The following is a 16,812-nucleotide window of genomic DNA, read 5'->3' on the forward strand; positions in this document are numbered from 1 at the left end:
CAGTGTCCTGGGCTAGCCGTAAGCAGAGCAACGTTACGTTATCTACGATGGAGGCTGAGCACGTTGCGTTGGCCGAGACCTGCCAGGAGGTACTGTGGTTGCGTAGACTCCTTAGCGATTTGGGGGAAGTTCAGCATAGCGCAACAATAGTGAATGGAGACAATCAGGCTTGTCTTTCATTTGCTCAATCGGAGAAATCCAGCAAGCGCTCCAAACATATAGAGACAAAACGTCATTTCATACGGGATCTATGCCAGCGAGGCGATATTAAGTTGAGGCACTGCCCTACTGATAGCATGAATGCGGATATACTAACTAAGCCATTAGGAACGGTAAAGCACAATATGTTCGCGATTCGTTTGGGATTGATGAGAGGTAATTTAAGGGCTATTAATTGAGGAAGAGTGTTGAAAGTAGGCAATTTCCAACCCCTCAAATATAACGCAAAGCGAATTGTCACTTGGGCAGGGAAACATTTTACCAACACTGTATATACATGTAAGCGATTCATTCCGCCAATGTGTTTCGTACAATAAACACACACTTAAATACGACTGCGCAAGTGTCCTGCTATTTCTCCCTTCCAACACCCATGACGAACAGCACTCTATGTGTTCAGAGCCTTCAAATTACCGTCAATTCAGCTTCCGTCGAAGACAGCGCCACGGTTTGTTGTTTCCGGGTGATCCAGGCCACGGTCGATCCGAACATTTTGAAAACGCTCCCGCTCACTGATCGTCTATCGTTGGGGTCATTGGCCCAATCTGCATCCGAATACACCTCCAGCGCTTTTCCTCTGCCTCTGCAATACACGAGCCCCACATCTAGAGATCCTTGTATGTAGCGAAGGATTCTCTTGAGATGTGTCCAATGCTCGTCCGTTGGACAACTCTGATACTGACTGAAGAAGAAAAATTAACCGAGATTCGGCAAAAAATTTTAAGAGTGTAGAGTTGAACCCACGATCACGAGGTCATCCACGTACAACACGATGATAACAATGCCGTTTTTCGTTGATCTTATGTAAAGGCACTGGTCGTTTAGACTCCGTCTAAAACCCAAACGTCCATGAACAAAATCGTTAAACCGATCATTCCATGCTTTAGACGCCTGCTTAAGACCGTACAGAGATTTATGTAAACGGCACACAAGATCTCCGTCAGTCTGGAAACCCACGCGATCGAAACGGATTCCGTGTTTGCTTCCCGGTTAAACAAGACTCTCACACCACAACATTTTTGTCAGTACGTTTCACTTTCAGCCCAGAAACCATTTTATTCCGAATCAATTGCTCAATACTGCGCACGTTTAAGTGACCAAGACGCTTATGCCATAATTCCAGCTCTTTAGACACTCGACCTGTCGTCATCATCGAATATTCACCACGCTTCACATAACTAAAATCTAGTTGATATAATTTTCCAACCCGTAAACCACACGCGACAATTGCCGTCCAGCCGTCACCTACACAACCGCATGAACTGGTGGGAACCGATCCGTTATCATCACCGCTTCAAGCTGCACCTCGTGAGCTATTCACAGATAGGATCTGGATCCGCCTATCCCGCTTATCAACGGCCGTCACTGTGGAACAAGTGGTCGCTTCTGTAAAGCGTCGCTTAGCCACCGATGACGTTATAGCGTATTGCCTGCTGAGAAGAGGGGTTAGTGTGGACAGCATGAATTGGCTTTCATTCAAAGTGAGAGTCCCGGCTATCCTTCGAGATGCGGCACTCACACCATCCACTTGGCCAGTCGGTATCGGTGTACGTGAGTTTTTTTCCATCCCGTCAACACGACCACCAAACCTCATCTCCTATAGCCACCCGAAACCGCTTTACAACACGCACACCAGCTACTAGTACTGATCACTGCTACACCACACGCACACCAACAACGACTCACCGTTTAGCAGCACGCACGTCTACTCCACCTGGTCCTGAAACAACATCATCACAACAGTGTCACCCCCCGGTGAATGATACCTTCGAAGCACCCAACTCAACACTTGTTTCTGGACCGCCCCAAAACCACCGCGCTTCATCTCCGCATCTGCACCAGTCTACAATCGATCGCTTTTTTCTCAACTAGACGAAGTTCCGCTCATTGCACGCAACAAACACGCCAAGCCTCATGCTCTGACAATGCAGCTCAATTGACTTACCATATACCCGCTTTATTCAACCGCCACAAAGACAACGCTACCGCTGAGTATTTAAGCTGCTATTATCAAAACGTTAGAGGTTTGCGTACTAAAACAAAAGAATTTCACCTAGCTGTATCGGAGGCTGACTTCGACCTTATCGCCCTCACGGAAACTTGGCTTGTTGACAACATTCCATCTGCTCTTCTCTTCAACAACAACTTCTCTGTTTACCGCTGTGATCGCTCTCTCAGCGGCTCTACCTCTCGCGGTGGTGGTGTTTTGCTAGCCGTTTCTAACGCATACGAGTCGATAGAATTACCTTCCTTAGTGCAACTTAATCACATCAATAATTCGCACGGACGCATGCTTGACCTGCTCTACGCTAACAATGCTGCAGCTAAATTGTGTTCGCCTGTCTTTCCAAGTGTTGTTCCGCTTGTACCTCTTGACTCCTATCACCCGGCGTTTGACTTCAATATACGTATTAACTCGTCGACCCGACGCAATTCGACGACTCGACAAAACTCGACGACAACCGCATTTTATCGTTATAACTTTGCTAAAGCTGACTATGTGAAACTGAACGACATGATTTCAATGTTTAACAATAGCTTTCATTGTTCCAATTTTATTTCACTTGACGAAGCAGTATGTTCATTCTCGTCCTTCATGCTGCAAGCCTTTGTTGTATGCGTCCCAGTTCAGCGTCCTAAACCTAACCCCACCTGGGCGGACCGCACACTCAAACGACTCAAACGTGTAAAAAGAGCTGCTTATCGTCACTACCAAACGCGCCGCTGCCAAAGATCTCGCTCGATCTACTTTGACACGCACTCTTTATACTGCAGCTATAACAGGTTTTGATATCGCAGATATTTGAGTAAAATCCAACCTAACCTCTGCAGGTGGCCTGACTCGTTTTGGCGCTTCTACCACAGCAAAACAAAATCCACACATACACCGAAATCCATTACGTACAAAGGAGTGCCAACACTAATGAAACGTGCAATCTCTTCGCGGATCGCTTCGCAGATTGCTTTTCACCGGCCATGAATGATACCGATACCATTGATGCTACTCTCGTCAACACTCCGGCTGGCGCAATTAACATGAACACTCCTTTCATCGACAGTGAGATCGTTTTATCTGCCCTAGCGCAACTAAAGCCTTCCTTCGCTCCTGGACCCGACGGAATTCCTTCTACCGTGCTGAAACGCTGTCAAACGACAGTAGCACCTATCCTTGCAAAATTGTTCAATGCATCGCTAGCCAATGGCTACTTTCCCAAAACATGGAGGAAATCTTGGATGGTTCCTATTTACAAAAAGGGCGACAGGACAGATGCCATCAACTACCGGGATATTACATCTTTGTGTGCCATTGCCAAAGTGTTCGAACTAGTGATATACAAACATCTGCTACATGCATGCCGCAGCTACCTAAGCCCGTATCAACATGGATTCGTGCTAAAAAAGTCGACTACCACGAACCTGGTTGAATTTGTAACCTATTGCACTAGTCAAATTGATGCCGGAGCTCAAGTCGATGCAATTTATACAGATCTGAAAGCAGCATTCGACTCTCTTCCGCACGCAATTCTTCTCGCTAAACTCGATATGCTAGGATTTCCCAGCTCGCTCGTACAGTGGCTTAAGTCTTACCTAATTAATCGCACATACATCGTGAAAATTGATAAGCACATGTCCAAAGAAATAGTCAGCAGCTCGGGTGTGCCACAAGGAAGCAATATTGGCCCGCTTCTCTTCATATTGTTTATCAACGATGTTACCCTGGCTTTACCTCCCGACAGTATCAGTCTGTTTGCCGACGACGCAAAAATTTTTGCGCCTATTCACAACACAGGTGATTGTACATTCCTGCAAGACTGCATCGAAATTTTCTGTTCGTGGTGCAAACGTAATGGACTGACTATCTGCATCGAGAAATGCTACTGTGTGTCTTTTAGTCGATGCAGGAGCCCAATGACTGGGACCTACTGCATGGACGGCACTGCAGTTAATCGACAAAATCATGCCAAAGACCTGGGCGTTCTGCTTGACTCTAGTTTGAACTATAAACAGCATATCGATGACGTTGTAGCCAGAGGATATCAATTACTTGGCGTGGTTATCCGGACAACTAATGAATTCCTCAACCCCATGTGCATCAAAGCTGTCTACAACTGTATCGTTCGTTCGGTTCTGGAATATTCATGCGTGGTCTGGAGCCCAACTACCGCTTCTTCAAAGGAAACTTGAACCTCTTTCGGTTAGAAGACGCAATGCACAGTGCTCTTTCATCGCTGGATTGCTAAATGGCTCTATCGACTCATCGCCTTTGTTGCATCGAGTCGATATCTATGCACCATCCCGAACACTTAGATCTAGAGAAACTCTACGGCTCGCTCAACCCCGTTCCAGTGCTGGTCGGTCTGACCCTATGTTCCGCATGTCGGCTGTCTTCAACACTGTCTCGGATTGCTTCGACTTCGACATCTCAACTCAGTGCTTCAAGGAACATCTCCGGCTTTTGCCGTGGCCGCAGTGAATTGCGATGCAAATCTTGTTTTTGCTATGTATTTTTTTAATGAACTGTTACGTCTTAATTAGGCCTTTTGGCCCGTTAAAGATTAAATTAATAATAATAATAATAATAATAATAATAATAATAATAATAATAATAATAATAATAATAAATTTAAATTCTGTTTGTGCCGTACAACGTTCACACCGTCTCAATGTTTGCTCTGTGCGGACACAACAATTAGTTCACAAAAAGAACGGTGAGACTCGTATGTGTGTCGATTACCGACCTCTAAACAAAATCACGATACGGGATAACTACCCTTTACCGCTAATTGACACGTGTCTTGAACATCTCAGCAATAAGAAGGTTTTTACTCTATTAGATTTAAAGAGCGGATTCCATCAAGTTAGAATGCACGAGGACTCCATGAAATATATGTCTTTTGTTACACCAGATGGGCAATATGAGTATGTGAGAATGCCGTTTGGATTGAAAAATGCTGCTTCACAATTTCAACGGTTTATTAATTCAGTTTTGCGAGAGTATACGCAAAGGAAATAAGATGAATGGAAACATCCTATAGATGAAAGGAAACTTGTAGTTTATTTTGACGACATAATTATTGCGTCAAAAAATATAGACGAACATGTAGCAACATTTAATAGCGTATTGCGAACGATAAAGAAAAACGGTCTTGAACTGCGATTGGATAAATGCAAATTTGGTCATAATGATGTGGAATATTTAGGGTACCATGCGAATTCTAAGGGAACACATCCAAGTGACTATCGTTTAAAAGCTATCCAGAATTATCCATTACCCGCAACAGCTAAAGAAGTGCAACGCTGATTGGGTCTTTTTTCATATTTTAGACGCTTTGTACCATGCTTTTCTAATATTGTTAAACCTTTGTGTAACTTGTTGAAGGAGAACACAAAATTCGTTTTCGATGAAACTTGTCTATTCAAGTCTATACAATAAATTAAAAACAAATTTGTTAAATGCTCCGGTCCTAGCGATATATGATCCCAACAGAGAGACTGAATTGCATTGTGATGCGAGCTCTATAGGATTAAGTTTATGGCAACATTATGGAAAATTCCACTCGGTGGCTTATTACTCTAAAACTACTTCTACAAGTGAAGCAAACCTGCATAGTTACGAACTGGAGACTCTTTCGGTAATTTATGCCCTTAAGCGTTTCCATTCCTACGTGCACGGTATCCATATCAAAATAGTCACGGATTGCAATTCACTAGTAGAGGATATAGTACAAGGATATTTATTAATGAATGGGACTGTGTACCGTCAACCTTCCCAAGGAAAATTGCAACTGCTGGTTCCTAAAGGTATGATAACCAACATAATTCGTAACATTCACGAAAAAATTGGCCATCTTGGTGTTGATAAATGTTGTGCCCAACTGAGTAAGTTATATTGGTTTGCTGGAATGAAAAACTATGTGCAGAATTATATAAAAAATTGCCTCAAATGCATAAATTACTCTGCACCACCGCGGAAAGATCAGCGTAATTTACACAATATATACAAAGCTCCAATTCCTTTTGATACAGTTCATATAGATCATCTATGACTACTACCTTCCCTGCAATCAAAGAAAAAAATTCTACTTGTAGTCATCGATTCATTTACTAAATTCACAAAACTATACTCAGCCACGTCCACAAGTAGTAAAGAAGTATGTAATGCATTAAAACAATATTTTGCCTATTACAGTCGGCCAAAACGACCAGTGAGTGATCATGCTACGTGTTTTACGTTGAATGAATTTAAAAAGTTTCTCGCAAATTGTGGTATTGCAATAATATTTAGATTGCACATCACTACATGGAACGATAGTTTCAGATCGGATGACACCAACCGATCCAGGGATGACAGCGGTGCTGTTAAGGGATGACGAGCAGATCGTCCTGTATATGAAGTGAAAATTTACATTGAGGTTTGAAAATAAATGTGGTAGTTGTGAAAATGTTTAAATAACTGTCTTGTGTCAATTTGTGTATGTGTAATTGGTTGCCTGTAGGAGAGCAGCATCCAAGTAGATAGGGTTGCCGGAGAGCAACACGTAAGAAAGGAATGTCGGAGTGCATACAAGCATACCTTTTTGGATGAAGGATAAAGGAATGCCGAAGAACATTTTGGGAATGGCCAAGGTCGTCAAAGGAAATCGTTGAGTCGATCCTGAAACTGCCGGAGAGCAGTAACAAAAAGAAAGAAAAAAACACAAAGGAAAAGGGATAATGTACTTGCCGGAGAGCAGTAATGGTGGTTTTTAACAATTAGAAAGATGGAACAGAAAGAAAATAGAGGCACTGAGAAATTACTGGTTTATAAAACATAACAAAATGGTTTCATATTACAGGAAAATTCACGCATGGAACGTACAACCATTTCTCTTCAAAGCGATGGAGAGAAACGCTGTTAGGAACGAATCGGTGAAATATCGACGTAACTTCGAGTACATTATCGCCGCGACTGGCGAAAAGGATCGCACTAGGACCAAAAATATCTTCCTTGCGAAAGCTGGCCTTGATGTACAAGAAGTTTTTACATCCATTCCTGGAGCGGACGTACAGGCAGGAGGGGAGGAAGGCGTTGACCCTTATTTAGTGGCGGTAGAGAAGTTAAACGATTACTTCTGCCCAAAGGAGCATGACGTTTTCGAAAGGAACCGGTTTTGGACATTAAAACCGGAACAATCGGAAACTGTTGAGAAGTTTGCTTTCCGGTGCCAGAGTTGGGCACAGAAATGCAACTTCTGAAACAACGAGAACGAAGCACGAGCGATTAGCGTGATCGAAAAGGTAATCTTATTTGCTCCTTCCGAGCTCAAGGAAAGGTTACTGGCGCAAAAGTCATTGGATTGGGATCAAACGATCCGCTTGATTAGTTCGTACGAGTCGGTGAAAAGGCAGGCAAGAGGAATGAGTGCACCGGGGAAGGATGACGCCCTAGGATGAGAAAAGCGGCAAAGCAACTCGTTTGTCAACCGGGTGACCGAACGAGGTTTAGGGTGCGCACGTGGCGGGAAAAGAGATCACAATTCAGGTGATTACCAGTGCCCAGCCAGAAACAAGGAATGCTATAAATGCAAAAAGATTGGTCATTTCGGAGCCCAATTCCGGACGCCAAACAATTTGAAACGGCGACCTGAAGCATTTCACCAAGCGGCTAAACGCCCGCGAACAGAAGTGGTGAGGGCAGTTGCGAATGTGGAAGAGGAACCGTGAAGAAATTTCATTTATAGCATAAGCGATGAAGAAGAATTGCTATGGGTGAAAGTACGAGGAATTAGTTTACAAAAGCTGGTCGATTCGGGATGTAAAAAAACATTATCACAGAAAAAGCTTGGGAATATTTGAAAACCTATAAGGCCGAGCGGTTTGGAGAAACGCAAGAGTGTCGAGAAGTTTTTGTACTTATGGAAACAATTCCGAACTGTTAGTAGTGTTAGGGCAATTTTCTACAAAGCTTTCAATAGAGGACAAAGGCAAAACTATAGAGAAAGTAGCTAATTTTTTTTAAATTAAAGGAGGACGCCAATGTCTCCTAGGCAAGGTAACGGCAATGGAACAAGGAGTTCTTTTTATTGGACTACCAAGCACTAGTGATGGGTAAACCCAATTTTTTACCGGAGTCGGATCGATCTGACACGAGCGCAGGAGCAAACCTCCGGACTCATCGACTCCGAGTCCGGATCAGTCACTCCGGATTACTCCGGATTACTCCGGATCACTCCGGATCACTCCGGATCACTCCGGATCAGTCCGGATCACTCCGGATCACTCCGGATCAATCTGGATTACTCCGGATCAGTTAAAATGAGTCCGGATCAGTCCGGATCAGTCTGGATCAGTCCGAATGAGTCCGGATCACTCTGGATCACTTCGCATCAGTCCGGATCAGTCCGAATGAGTCTGAATGTCTGCGAACAGATGACGTCCACGGGCCTGCCCAAGCCCGAATGCAGAGCCGATGGCATACGATTCTATCTTCACCATTAACACGAGACATGCCGATACATACCGAAAGGTATTGTGGTAGGTTCGGCCGCGCTTCTCAAACCGTTTCGGAGAGTCAAAGCGCGGAGCGCAGTAAAAGGGGTGTGTGACGAGGAAGGGGATCGTACGGAACGCGACACCAAAATGTATACACATTCGTCGCGTATCGGTTACGTCAACTCGTTCACACTTACGCTAAGTTCGAAAAGAAGCACTTGCTTACGTCGGCGGAATCGCGGACTGCATCGACCTTGCGCGTCGAGTTGATGACCGAGGCGGAATCGGACACCGTGGGAGAAGTTGGGTAGAACTGGTGCAAACGTGCACTTTATTTCGATGAGGATAATGCTGATCGGTCAACTGACTGAACAGCTGATAACCAAAATGATTATCAAATTGGGCAGAGCCTTCGGCGGAATCTGCAAATTGGTGAGATGCACCAGAACACGAGTGATCTACGTGTCTATGGAAGGTGAACTGACTTCTCCATCAGTTCGAGCTTTATTTATAACAAATATGGTGTGAAAGTTGTGACACATTTGGCAACCAGATGTTTGTCAAATGTGAGCTTTCGTTTGGTTTTCCGGGTTTGGGTTTTTTACAGGTGTTTCTTAAATTATACCTAGCGTGCCTGTGTTTTATCAACTATCCGTGCATTGTGGATGCGGCGAACGTTTTCCTGTTTATGCCTGGGGTTTTACGGAAGTTTTATTGTTTATCTGTGGCGCGTTTTCCTTATTTATGTTCTGAGGTAAAACACGAGAACGTTTACGCTTCTGGTGTTTAATGTTTCTTTACCTGGCTTTTGGCAAGGCTAAGTTAGATGTGACCTACTGTTAGCAGTAAATCTGCTACACCTCCACCCTTCGGAAGAATAACGTAATGAAATGAAGTTATTCTATCATATTTTAATTGCTCTTTTCTTTTGATTTTTTTTCTAATATGATTTTTGTGTAAGTTTAATATTTTTGTTTGAAAAAACTTATTGACATCATTACCATTTCGTTAAGGTGGGTAATATTTTATGTACATTGATTTATTATCTAGAGATACAATATCGTTGATATTTAAATGGGGATTGTAACAGTTTGATATCGCATTGATACGTTTGTTAGGTTCATTTCTTGAGGATTCTACGATTATAGATTTTTTAATTGTTATCATTGAGATAGTATGATGCAAATTTTGTAAAAGTTCTTTGAAATACTTTTCGAAAGCATCAATTTTTCTTGGTTCAATAAATGTGACGTTATCATTTTTCTCAACCTTTATATCCTGGCAATAAGATTGATTACTTGTTTTAATTTCCTTCTTTTTTGATTTGATACTACGTTTTCTTTTCTTTGCATTATTTAGTTCAGTTGTATGACTGTCTTTACAATTCATATCATTGTTTCTTTCTACGCTATCAAGCAGTTTTATATCCTCTGTTAGCTCGTTCATTGGTTTCTCAACAATATTTCTCTTAATAACGTCATTAATAAGTATCGTCTGCATACAATTTTCACGATCTTTGTTAGTTATCTCTTCATTTTCTTTAATAATTCTTTCTGAGTCATTACTTGGTCTTTTTACTTCGTAAACTGTTTGATCGTTTATATGTTCATAAGATTTGGTATCATAACTAGTTCTGCTGTTGAACTCTACATTATCTTGTTCAAGTTGCACTTGATTGTTCTTTTGATCAATGTTTATATATTCCTTATCTTTTTGAGTGTAAATGTGATTTTTATACCGTTGATTAGTATCATTCTTTGTTTGTGTGAGTGGGATTCGGGCCACTATATTTTCTGTTTCTGCTGAGTGCTGATCGTTTGCTTGAGCGCAGTAAATTGCTCTTCTCGGATCGTGTTGCTCTAAAATATTTGTGCTAATGGGTTTCCTTTTTTGGATATTGTACCCGTTTGCCTCGCTAGGATGTCTATTTTGAACTTTTCCTATATTTTCCTTTCTCCAGTTACTGTTCTGTAGGGCCTGAGATCTCCTGTTATTATTGCTTTGCTGAGGTTGAGACCTGCAGCTGCTATTATTTGAACGATTATCGTTGTTTATCGTATTATTTGCCTGAGGTTGGTATGAGCTATTATATCGGCTTTTCTGACTACGTTGTTTGTAATCAAGATTCATTTCTTGCGATTTTTTATTAACATTGTCGATATTGACAATTGCCTTAATTGCAGCGTCTAAGGTAGGAATCACACCTGACAAAACTATTGCCTGATGGATCTCGTTTTTTAACCCTTTTCCAAAAGCTTTCATTGCTATCCTATTAGTTTTTTCGTTAGCCAACTCCGGGGTGACATTTTTATTTAGGTAAGCTTGCTCTAGCTTTTCTGCTACATCTTGAATTTTTTCACCAAAATCCTTCACTGTGGTTTTTTGCTTCATGGAATAGATGGTTATTACAATATCTTCGGGTAATTCAGTTTTCTTAAAATGTGCATTGATTCTTATCAAAATGTCGTCAATGCTGTTTACCAATTTCCCTACAATCTTTCTTCCTTGTCCTTTTAATTTCGATTGAACAATCTTCATGATAAGGCGGTGATGTTGTTCATCTACAGCTTCTTTTAGAGTTTCTAATGCTACTAGCATGGCTTCAGCTTCGTCTTCTCTACCATTGAAAGATGGTATGAGGCTTGTTGCCGTCATCAAAATTTCTAGAGAGTCCATTTTGGTATTAGTTTTCCTGGCGTTCTAAATTCTAGATTTGAACGATATATTATTTTAGGAATTTCTAATTCATTCTTGTTAACCTTTAAAAGTATTTCTCGTCATTGATGTCGTTTCCCTATTTCATGCATAATGTTTATTGCACTCATATGACAAAAAGGGGTTTGAAAGAGTCATATCTCGAATTAATCTAAACCTTTTTGCCTGTTACGCAATTTATCTAGTTGGATTATTTACAACAATTTGTCAGAAATAGATATCTATACTAATTCTTTCATTGTTGGCAAGATATAATTTGATTCTAGTTGTTGATAATGCTCGTTTCTTTTATGTTTATTTTGAAATTTCGCATATTTAATGCAGCGCAAACTCTAAAGTCTGACTTGCTTTCGTAAGTCGTTTTAGTGATTGCATTTAGCGTATCATTTCTGGTATAAATGAAATTATGTTGTAAAACATGGAAATTGTGCTAATAATTATTTTTGATGTTCGTTTTAGGCATTCAGATAATTTGTCTGTTTCTAATAGGCAAAGGTAAAGGTCTTCTCCTGATATGTTTTTTAATGATTTTGATACGAGGATATAGTATGGTTTACAATACCTTCTTTGAATACATAATATGTATTTGTTTTTGTTGCTGCTGATGATGCTGCTCGCTGATCATCTTTCGGCGCATGATGTATACCCGGTGCTTGGTATAAACTCGGAGCTTAGAGTATTTTCTTTCGATGTCATCAGTTGATATCTCTCGGGGTTACTTCTGGGTTGGGACTCCTGTCCATTCTTGCCTGTCAATCCAGATCGGGCTGTGAGCTCGCCTTGATCATTTGTCTTCCACGTTGGGAACTACTTTTCCATAAAATCACGCTGGCCACCTCCCGTGGTCTGTGGTTCTTCCATCCACTCTTTTGTCTTTTATTTTAAACTCGTATTACTTGCAATAAGAAGTGTTTTCATTGTCAAAACGTAAACTATTTAGGCAGCTGTAATTTCTTCATTGCATCGTTTTGAGCTTGTATTTTCACTATTCTGAAGATTACTTTTACGATATTTTGGATGAGTACGATTGAAAGCAACATCAGCACAATGTTCAGTTTCATTTCGTGGCTTTCGTGCTGCTCTGAGTGAACATTTTGAGTCTGGATAATTGTAAGGTCATTATCACCCTTTACATTTGCTTTCGGATTTGATGCGTCGTTACCCATTTTTCTTTAACTTGGTTGCACTTTGTATTTGTTTTGCTAAGTTAGCGTTTTGATGCGTCATTTAGAGTTGAAATGCAAGTTCTAAAGACTGATTATTTAAGCATTGATCACTTTGAGATAGATTTTCTCAACAATTTGTATTTGCACATAAGTGGCACTGTTTTTTTAGATTATTGGGGTATGTGGTAAGTTCCCATAACAAGAATGTTTACGCAGCACTGCACTTTTATTTTTTCACTGCACTTTAATGTTCTTGTAGCTTTGTTTTTGCTACGCTGTCACGGTCGCCATGTGGTAGGTTCGGCCGCGCTTCTCAAACCGTTTCGGAGAGTCAAAGCGCGGAGCGCAGTAAAAGGGGTGTGTGACGAGGAAGGGGATCGTACGGAACGCGACACCAAAATGTATACACATTCGTCGCGTATCGGTTACGTCAACTCGTTCACACTTACGCTAAGTTCGAAAAGAAGCACTTGCTTACGTCGGCGGAATCGCGGACTGCATCGACCTTGCGCGTCGAGTTGATGACCGAGGCGGAATCGGACACCGTGGGAGAAGTTGGGTAGAACTGGTGCAAACGTGCACTTTATTTCGATGAGGATAATGCTGATCGGTCAACTGACTGAACAGCTGATAACCAAAATGATTATCAAATTGGGCAGAGCCTTCGGCGGAATCTGCAAATTGGTGAGATGCACCAGAACACGAGTGATCTACGTGTCTATGGAAGGTGAACTGACTTCTCCATCAGTTCGAGCTTTATTTATAACAAATATGGTGTGAAAGTTGTGACACATTTGGCAACCAGATGTTTGTCAAATGTGAGCTTTCGTTTGGTTTTCCGGGTTTGGGTTTTTTACAGGTGTTTCTTAAATTATACCTAGCGTGCCTGTGTTTTATCAACTATCAGTGCATTGTGGATGCGGCGAACGTTTTCCTGTTTATGCCTGGGTTTTTACGGAAGTTTTATTGTTTATCTGTGGCGCGTTTTCCTTATTTATGTTCTGAGGTAAAACACGAGAACGTTTACGCTTCTGGTGTTTAATGTTTCTTTACCTGGCTTTTGGCAAGGCTAAGTTAGATGTGACCTACTGTTAGCAGTAAATCTGCTACAGTATGCATGCTTCACTCATCAGGATCTAAAGGCAAGGACAAGGCAAAAGAGACATAGAAAAGTTACACGGCTACACTTGTCCTCTAGATGCGTTGTCTATGCGTCTCGCTCGGTATCACAGCGGCATACGGCAGGTAAGCAGTATAAATGCTGCTACCTGATACGCACACATGTTTATCGAACACAACTATTCGGTTCGGCTCGGTAAACTTCACGAGGACGCCGGAACAAAAGGGCGCAGACTTTTCCATGGTTTTGTATGACTTCGGCTGTTTTGGACCGTACGTGTAGGCACTGACATCCCGACCCATCTGGACTCATCCAGACTAATCCAGACTCATTCGGACTCATCCAGACTCATTCGAACTCATTCAGACTCATTCGGACTGATCCAGACTTATTCGGCCTGATCCGGACTGATCCGGAGTGATCCAGAGTGATCCGGACTCATTAGGACTGATCAAGACTGATCCGGACTGATCCGGACTCGTTTTGAGTGATCCAGAGACTGATCCAAAGTGATCCGGAGTGATCCGGACTGATCCGGAGTGATCCAGAGACTGATCCAAAGTGATCCGGAGTGATCCGAACTGATCCGGAGTGATCCGGAGTGATCCGGAGCGAGTTGGAGTTGATCCATGACTCCGCTCCGGATTACCCATCACTACCAAGCACACACGGGGTGAGAGCTGTGGAGGGAAGAACAAAGCAGCCTTTTCCAAAGATTAAGGATGTGATCGTAAAAATTCCAGTTGACAGAGATGTTCAACCCATTTTCCAACATCCCAGAAGGCCACCAGTGGCTCTATTAGCAAAAATTGAGGAAAAAATCCAAAATCTATTAGATAGAGATATAATTGAACCAGTGGAAGGAGGGTGCGAATGGGTTTCTCCGTTAGTACCAATTATGTGTGTAACAAGTGTGAGGTGTATTTATTTATTTCATACACAACCGACGGACCATCGTGTCTAATCGGCAACCTTATAATTAAATTAAGATATATATAACAATGATCATTTATAACATATAAATAGACCTCTAGTTATAAGCTAACATTAAATGTGACGTAGACGCAATTTCTCCTTGAACGTAGATGTAGACATACTAAAATCGAACAAATCTAACACTTCATTGAACTCGCGGGACATACGTATAATGGGGTGTCCCTGGCTATGATGGGTACGCGGTACACGGAGATGGAAATTGGATCTAAGAATCCGACAGGGAGCGAACAAATTGATGCTGGGTAGTAATGCCGGGGAATCGATCTCTCCGTTAAGGAGCCGGAATATGAAAAGGCATTGGGCGTTTTTACGTCGAGAGCAGAGTGGTTCAAGTCCGAGAAGCAGACACCGCTGATGGTAGGAGGGCCGAGCGTGGTGGGATTGCCATGGAAGGAGTCGAACCGCGTACCTGGTGAGTCTCCGTTGAATGGCTTCGAGGCGATTGATGTCACCAACGCCAAGCGGGCACCAGATCGGACAGCAGTACTCCAGGCACGACCTTACGATGGCACAGAAGATCGCCTTGACGCACATGGGATCGGTAAACTCGCTACAGGTCCGCGTAATTAGACCAAGTAGCTGATTTCCCTTCGCAACAACGCTATCAATGTGAGGGCGAAATGACATCTTCTGATCGAGTAGCACCCCCAGATCACGGATACATGTCGTGCGAGCCAAAGCCGTGTTGAGCATAGTGTACGTAAACGTGATGGGGTGACGGGCTCTGCTGAATGATATACACTGACATTTATCAGCACACACTTGGAGGGCGTTTCTGCTGCACCAGCTGTCCAGATTCTGTAGGATCAGTTGAAGGCGTACACAGTCACTGTCGTTTCTAACTGGAGCGAATATTTTTACATCGTCGGCGTACATTAGGTGTTGGGCTGGCGGTAAAACGAAAGATAGATCATTTATATAGATGAGGAAGAGTAGCGGTCCCAAATTACTCCCTTGAGGAGCTGGTGAAGGAGTGAGAACGACGAGATCCTATGCTTATGTAGTACGAACGACCAGTTAAATATGAACGCAGCCAGGTGATGTGCCAGTCGAGGATACCGATTTTTTTTAGCTTCGAGAGTAGAATATCATGAGAGATACTATCGAACGCAGCCCTGAAGTCGATATATACTGTGTTATGGCCCAACCTGCCTAACACATTAGGCCACTCACCGACGACAGGCAAAGGTCTTCGTGTGATGTGTGAGTGTAGGAGGTCGGGTCTCTCGAGAGAATGAGAGGGCATCAAGCGGGAACCGAGCGGCGGTCGGGCACTCGGTACGGGCAGGCGGAAGGGCAAAGACATTATTAGCGAATACACGGTTTTTACCTACATCTTAAGCTTAAACCCTTCCCGCGTTATTGGCCGTTGTTAAGTAGCGCAACATATCACAACATACTGCATCAACTTGAGTACCACGATCCATGTTATCGAAGCAGAAGCCAACAAATTGAGCAAGATTTGTGGTGGAAGATCTCCTTGGGAGAAATCCATTCTGACTAGGGCTCATATAGTTTTGAACTGCTGTGAGTAGCGGAATGTATAGAATGAGCTCAAACCACCTTTGCTCAAGCGCATAGGGAAACAATGCCACGATAATTACTAGCATGAAGTCGACTGCCTTTTTTATGGATAGGAACCATTCGCGCGTGTTTCCAGGACGCAGGATACGTGCCACGCATAAGGGAACCATTAAATATTTTGGCAAGAATGGGTGCGAGTGATTGACGGCAGTGCTTCAAAATGTATGCGGGAATATTGTCAGGTCCAGATGATGTAGATGGTTTTATATCGCTGAGTGTGCGCGCAACTAGTGCTTCGTCAATTGTGGGTAAAATAAAGTCGATAGCATCCGATGGAGTATTGCGAGTGGCCTCAGCTAGTGTGTTAGGATTGTGAACAGGAAGGGTGAATGCATCAGCGAAACGATTGGCGAAAGTGTTGCAAATATCGGATGTATCGATACTAGTTTCGCCATTGTAGCTCATTGACGGAGGGATACTTCTTATATTGCGCCGTTTGTTCCACAAGCTCCAGAACAGTGTCGGCTTAGAAAACAGCTGCCTTTCAGTACGGCGAATGAAGAAGCGGTAGAGCACACGATTTTGTCGACGATAATTGTT

This window comes from Anopheles merus, chromosome 2R (assembly GCF_017562075.2).
Source record: "Anopheles merus strain MAF chromosome 2R, AmerM5.1, whole genome shotgun sequence".
NCBI classification, from domain to species: Eukaryota; Metazoa; Arthropoda; class Insecta; order Diptera; family Culicidae; genus Anopheles; species Anopheles merus.